Source organism: Pinus tabuliformis, chromosome 5_1 (genome assembly GCF_031772625.1).
Source record: "Pinus tabuliformis cultivar Carrire ecotype Pingquan chromosome 5_1, CPIR1, whole genome shotgun sequence".
Lineage (NCBI taxonomy): Eukaryota > Viridiplantae > Streptophyta > Pinopsida > Pinales > Pinaceae > Pinus > Pinus tabuliformis.
In genome coordinates this window covers 627,617,872-627,625,241 of record NC_142305.1, presented here as the reverse complement: position 1 = coordinate 627,625,241, position 7,370 = coordinate 627,617,872, and the positions used below count along the sequence as shown (strand labels likewise).

General features: G+C 36.8%; 1 long non-coding RNA gene across 1 annotated transcript; it reads right to left on the bottom strand.

Annotated features, from left to right (window-relative positions):
- Nucleotides 1-591: 591 nt before the first annotated feature.
- LOC149166508 (uncharacterized) lies at nucleotides 592-1,834 on the bottom strand. The gene is made up of 3 exons (XR_016260436.1): nucleotides 1,508-1,834; nucleotides 986-1,163; nucleotides 592-758 (listed from the first exon to the last, which is right to left on the bottom strand). It is a non-coding gene; the product is annotated as an uncharacterized LOC149166508 (long non-coding RNA).
- Between the last annotated feature and the right edge of the window lie 5,536 nt (nucleotides 1,835-7,370).

Genomic DNA, 7,370 nt, shown 5'->3' with positions numbered 1-7,370 from the left:
AATTCAGTTGTATCTACAATGTTAATATTAAAATTAAAAATACTTAAACACATTGGTCCTACAAAAAAATCAGTTGTATGTACAATGTTAATATTCAAATTAAAAATACTTAAACACGTTGCTCCCATTATGAAATTATGATTACATATTCAGTCATTTCCACGTCCTATTTTCGTGCATCCTATATTAAAAATACTTAAACACGTTGCTCCCATTATGAAATTATGATTACATATTCAGTCATTTCCGCATCCTATTTTCGTGCATCCTATTGCAGGAATGTATATGGGCATAATGTTTTATTGCAAGAATATATGGGCATAGTGTTTTCCATATGTGAAAATTTTTTCCTATGCTAGACCAACATATAATCAAAAAAACCACCTTTGTTTGCCAAAATAAAAATTGACATCCCTGTGTGTTTTTCCGTAGGTAATTTTGTTCTTTTTCAACTTAATCACATTCCATACTTATATCTTTTGCACTCCATATTATCCATTGCTTAAGGGGATTCCAGTTCATCCCCAGATCAAAAATTTGACACCCAAAATTTATTGGGAAGCTAATTGTTGATAAAGCTTCCCACTGTGCCGCTAGTTGATCTTGCAATAATTGGACTCTCTGTGCTGCTAGTCTTTTAGCGGCCGAATTATCTCTGGTCACACATAGGAAATGGCATGTGACCTTGCATTTACACATATCATGTGACAACTAAGATGGCTTCTTACGGTTCTACTTCTTCGCAAGTAGCCTTTATCCTGCCAACCAATATAATAACTAACTTATTATAAAAAAGAATGTTGGTGCACATTGCAAATAATAAACTATAAGCATTATTCCTTGGTTTAAAAGGAATTTCAAGTGGACTTTCAAACTTGTAGTCCCAGTCCGTTGCATTTTCTTCAACATCAATTTACACTTAATTTACAATTTATATTTTTCTTTTATCCTTGACTTCCTCTATAAAGGAAGCATAAAAACCTACCTGATGGCTTGTGAGAAACGCTGGCACTATTATACACATCAATTAACACTAGTTTGCCGAGATAGCATTAAAATGTCCACAAGGGCAAAACTCACGTTATTACAACCTTCGTTTCCGACCTTCATCGACTGCTGATTAGGTGATGTCCTGAAAGTTCGCTCAGCATGTCCGTTTGGAGCTGGGAAGTCATAAAAACAAATCACAACTTATTTGAGATAACTCGAAGATGTCACTGAGAGCTCTATAGTTGACTCCGATTTCCTTTTCAGAAAGAACCTGTTAGACCACTCTGAATTTTAAGTGTTGAATGTCAAGCCAGGTTACCTTGAGAAAGATCTAAAAATTAATCTATTTGTTGAGAACCAGAAGTTGCTTTCTCATCTAAGCCATTTTAATTTTAAACATATATCTTTAGGAAATCACCAATTTTTTTGAACAAAATCCTTAGAAGAAAGATACTAACCATGGTGTGGGTCTTTCCAGATCCTGTTTGACCATACGCAACAATGCAGACATTGTAACCATCCATTACAGATCGGATCAATGGCTGTGTGTATCCATGTAAATTTCCTCTGCCATCTCATGGACAAAAACAAGTCAGTGATTTTATGCAAATTTTGCCAGAAGACGTGGTCAAAAGACTCTTTAATCAGTACCTTGTGTAGCAGATGGCCCAAAAACCTTATTAAAATTGGATGTTCTCTGTACATCTTTGCCCGTTTTGGGTTACAGATCGGATCAATGGCTGTGTATCCATGTAAATTTCCTCTGCCATTTCATGGACAAAAACAAGTTAGTAATTGTATGCAAATTATGTCATAAGACGAGGTCAACGTACTCTTTAATCAGTACCTTGTGTAGCAGATGGCCCAAACACCTTATTAAAATTGGTACATCTTTTCCCATTTGGATGTATTGACAAGGAGGGATCTATCTTCCCCAATAAATTCCACTGCACTCTGGGCGTCAGATTAACCCCCAAAATGGGGTCTGATTCTGAAGTATACCCTTATGATCCCTGAACCCCAAGAAAACAGTAAATATAATTAGAGATTACTGTAATTGCCATAATATAACGATGGCATCCATTCTGACAATAATTGCAGGGAGATGTCGGTGGCAGTATTTTGACGACACAACATTAAGATTTCGATCCCCTCGTCATATCTGATTATCACAGTCATAATAATCAAGCAGACACCCAGGGAATGAAGGCCCCCCAATTTGGTGTTTATTCCCCCGCAGGAAACCATAAGATTTACTTGCTTACAAGATAGGAGATTCTTTTCTGATGCCTTACTTTTCCTTCATCAGAGCCAAGACGGAGGCGGCAGAGTCTATGGTTGTGGTTCCAGATTCAGATTCCTATCCAGTGCCTGTTTATCCTTTTACCCACCTTCCAACTGAGACCTTTATTGCTTCGCTTGAATAAGACGACCTTTTCCACCCTGACAAACACCTTTGAGGTCTTGAAGGCTATTATAAAGAATCTTGTTTTCTTCCAGAACTCTGATATCCCCTAGCAGCATTAGAAATTCCTGTGACCTGGTTATCTCGAAAAATAATGTTTTAGAGAGAAAGAAGTCAGTGTCATTCCTGCTAATAGCTTACTCGGATAGCAATACATAACAACAAAACAAATGTCTAGCTTACAAAGTTCGAACATTAAAGAAAATAATAATCCCCCATTCAACGTCGAGGCGTAGAAGTCTCTGGCTTTAACTTACCGAGCAATTCAAAATCCCTTCGCCACTCTGGCTGTAACACTTTTACATCTTCCCTTGCTCTAAGCAATGTCTCTTATGCCTTGAAAATCATATCCATTGTTTGATAAAATCACATCCATTGTTTAATAAAATGACCATTGTGAAATTTCTAAAAGATGGTAATCAATAATGAGACAGTAATGGATCACAAAATGATTAACATGTTTGCTTTAGTACAGTAAAAGCAGTGTTCATTTGATTTAGTTTCATTATTCCAAACAGAATCTGAAAAATTGTGATTTCTGACTGCATTTGCAAAAAAATTGTTGCTCCCTGATTGCATACTCTGTGACTGCACATGTAAGATATAACTCTTTAAAATGTTTCCTACTAGCCTACTCTAGGACAGCAGGGGCATGTTGGGATGAGGCTCACAAAGGATACTAGTAATCAGGCTTGAAGCTACGTTGGTTATCTCATCATCATGGAAATAGAGGCAATGCAAACATGGTAGGATAATCTTCCTAGATTATTAAAAAAATGCTCTACATATCACATATGCAATTCTTCATCAAACAATAGTCCTTCATTATACTGAATCAAATGGCGACTGAAATTATTTCGTGCTGCAGTCCATTTTGTTTACATTTCTGATTTGCCTCCACAGCATCAAAATTTTATTATTTTTAGTGGAGTTTAAAATATTGCTCACGTTGACTTCTTTTCTTTGTGCTTCCAAAGGCATTTGATGTTCCTGACTGGTATGCAAAGGTTTTGGATCTTGACTTTGACAGTCACCACTTTTCTCTTAGGAAATAATTGTCTTGATCCTAGCTTTTCTGAATCTTCAAAGCAAATTAAAGTTAACATAGGATGAAAATTGCCATCAAACTGGAGAACAGAACTTCTCACTCTGATCTTAAACACAAACAAAGAGAGGACTGAGTGAAAATCACCACATCCCGATGGAATCTCTGTAGCATATGTATTTATGGTTGATTATTTTTTACTTCAGCCAATGTTTAAAGTCATTTGTTAACAGATATTACTCATGAAACCTACGGTTATTGAGCAATGAGATAATTTGTATTTCATTTTGCATCAAGGACAAGGACAATTGATGCTCACCAGGGAAAATTTGTCTTGTCTATTCTCTGCAAAAATTCCAATGATAAGATTCATAAATGCTTGCATCGAGCCCTGCTGCACAGCAACAAAGAGTTAAAAGCATGAACTCTTGAGGAACTAGTGTTCAATATGCTTACAGAAATTTTTAATATCTAATATGTATGACTGAACAAGACTAGGGTTTTGAAGCATATGTTGCATTTAGAATGTTTTGTGCTTAATCGAGTAGGATTAGTGCAAAAGAATAGGTATGATATTTGCATACCAGTGCAGCAGTTTGTATGGCTTCAACAAGGTTCTGATCAACATTTTCCTTGTCGTTTGTCATTTTTTCAGCAAACCGCTTTAATAATGCTCGCATTACATCTTTCAACCAAAGCATGTGGTTAAGGATGTGTAAAGCAAAGAATTTTTAATTTTCAAGCATCAATAGTTTCTAGAACTTCGAAGCATGAAATCAACTCAATAACCACACTAATTGAACTTTTAGATTGAAAGATGTCATCAAGTCGTTTTTCTCCCTTGTACATGTTTCTAACTGAAGGGTTTGGCTCAGTTTCAGTGTCCCTTACAGGCACACAAGGAGTTGAGCGTTGAAGGAAATTTCCTGTGCTTCGTGGAATCATGGGGGACCTCAAAGGGCCTGCATATTTCCAAGAGCCATTTCCTCCACACTGTTTCCATTCATAATAAGCTTTCAGCGCCAATATACAGTCAACAATCTTTGTCGTAGAACCCGGCCGCAAGCTTTCCTGAAGAAACAATAAGATTCACAAGACGTTAAAATTAAAGATTCAAATGTAAGCATCCATACGAATAACAACGTGATTGGCATATTCACCTGCTCTTAATACTATCAGTTCACCTGCTTCCTCTGCTTTCAGTGAAGCCAAACGAGCATCACAGATGCTCTTAGCTTGCGATCTACTACCTTCTTCTATGCTAGAAACCTGTAAATCCATGGCAGTCATGAGCATATTGTCTGCAAATGCCAAGTGCCTTCTCTGACTAAATGAATTTCTGGGAGGAGGATATGTAGAAGTGCTTGGAACCAGTGGGGGAGGGACCTGCTTACGCCTCCACTAAATCCATTGAGGGTCAGCTGAAGGTGTGTCTCTTTATCATCTGAAATTTCACGCACTGCCTCAATGGCCTGCTCCCACCTTACTGCTGGAACTTAAGAGATCGATTTTGGTTGATTTCGATAGTCTTGACAGAGAAAATCAATAATGAACTGGAAAGAACCAATCGTGCCAAGTCTGAACTCCAAGCACTAATTTGCAGCAGTAGTGTGCACAATGCTGCAGCTGCTTGTTTGCACATATTGTAAGCGGTAGTGGGCACGACGCTGCACCTGCTTGTGTGCATAAGTCGGCCCTTAATGGAGGCGACCTGTTCTTGGCAGTGATGCCCTCCAACATGGGCTGAAACTCCGCTATTGCAAACCGCCAACTATTATCTGTGCTGGTACAGATGTCAAATTGTCATTGGAAGGAGAGTGACGAAATAGGCATCTCTGATTGGTTGGATCTGCCCAACCAAAGCCCTCAGAGAAATGTGTTCTAGGCAGTGATTGCCTCCAACATGGGCCGAAACTCCACTATGCCCAACCACCAACTTTTATGTGCGCTGGTACAGATGTCAGATTGTCATTGGAAGGAGGGCAACAAAAATAGGCGTCTCTGATTGGCTAGATCTGCCCAGCCAAAGCCCGCATAGAAACACCTATTGGCATAATAGGCACAATAAAAATAAACAAGTAGGATAGCATAGCACAAACCTTGGTATCATGGATAAATATTTGAAATGTACAAATCTTAGCAACCAAAATAAGAGTCACAAATGCTTGCTGCCACACAAAATTGAAGAAAACATCAATAATTCATTTCTATTTTCAAAAACAATTGCAACAAATGACAATATTCATTTATATTTTTGAAGTCTTTAGAGTTTAGACAACTAGAGAGCACATATATTGTTCCAAAAGCTTAAATGTCGACCTGAATTTCTAATAGTTTTAGAGAAGCTTCAGATCTTTATTCTCATGTTTCTGTAGCCCCACAACTTCCAAAAGTCTAACTTGTGAGCCTTTGAAACCTAATGGAAAAATATATAACATAGTGAATAAAGTCTTTACAGTTCCATAGTTTACCCACCAGTGTGCCTTATTTTCATCCTCATATTTCTCTTCACATGATTTCTTCTATTCTATGTTCAATGCTTTCCATTTAGTTTTCAAAATGGCTCCCATATCCTTGAAAATGGTATTTGGATTCTCATATTTCACCTATTGGCATAATAACAAAATGAATTGGAGCATATAATTAAAATGAGCATTCTTAAAAGAACATGTAAAGAATTCATATAATAGAACATAATGAATTGGAGCAAATAATTAAAATAAGCTTTTTAAGAAAAACATGTGAAGCATTCATATAATAAAAGTCAAAGTCTTTCTTATATGACAATAATCCCATATGCAAAAGCAAATCAGAAGGGCATCAAATATTTTGTTTGGTTTACAATAGACTAAAGTAGTGTATGACATTGTGGAAATGTGCATTTTTTTCTATGTGCATGTGAAGATAACATGGAGCACTGAAGTTCATAAGGAATCTAAAAAACCTTCAGGGCACCACTCACAAAACCTTTGGGTTAATCCCCTGAATAATAAAAACAATTAGCATTTGGTTTCCTTCAAGATCAACCTTTGTTTGCTCCAAAGAGCCACCCAAGTCAATTGTCCTTGGGAAAAAAAACATATGTTGAAGTAGGTTTCTTTGCCCTGTTTGAAGCCTTCTTTATAGGAGTCTATAAAGCATTTATCCTGATGGAAAGGAAATTGTTTCAAGTAAACTTTTGGGTTAATTCCCATTACAATAAAATCAATTAGCATTTGGTTTCCTTCAAGATTGACCTTTGTTTGCTCGTAAGACCCACATGTATCCATTACCCTTAGGGGAACGCAATAAATGTTGAAGGTGGTTTATTTTGCCTGTTTGGAGCCTTCCTTATAGGAGTCTATAAAGCATTTACCCTGATGGAAATGAAATTGTTTCAATAAGATATAGCATCAAGCATCATCAATAGCAAGATGGTTCTCCTTATCGCTTCGCCTTAATCTTGTTGAAAAACAAATTATCAAGTGTAAGGGATTGCTATGTGGAAATTATGCTTCAACAACAAAATAGGAAATTAGAGGCAATGAGCGGACTTGAAATTATCAACAAAACAAGGGATCCAATGGTAAATGAGTGCTTATATGATAATGAAGATATTTATCTAAATAAAGCTTTTCGAATGCTTTTATATTTTAGATGTGAGAAACTTGTCATATTACCAATGAAAAAGCAATGGCTCGTGACAGAATACTTAACTGAAAAAGTCAGAATATTACAAATACAAAAACAATGCATGCAAGCAAGAAATTGAGTAGTCGATTGTTGGGGCTTGAATTCCTCACTTCCGGGATTGTTGTGGTAGCATGGGCCTTATTCCTCTCTTCCAGGATTGGTGTGGTAGTAGGATTTCCCTAAATAGTGCACAACATT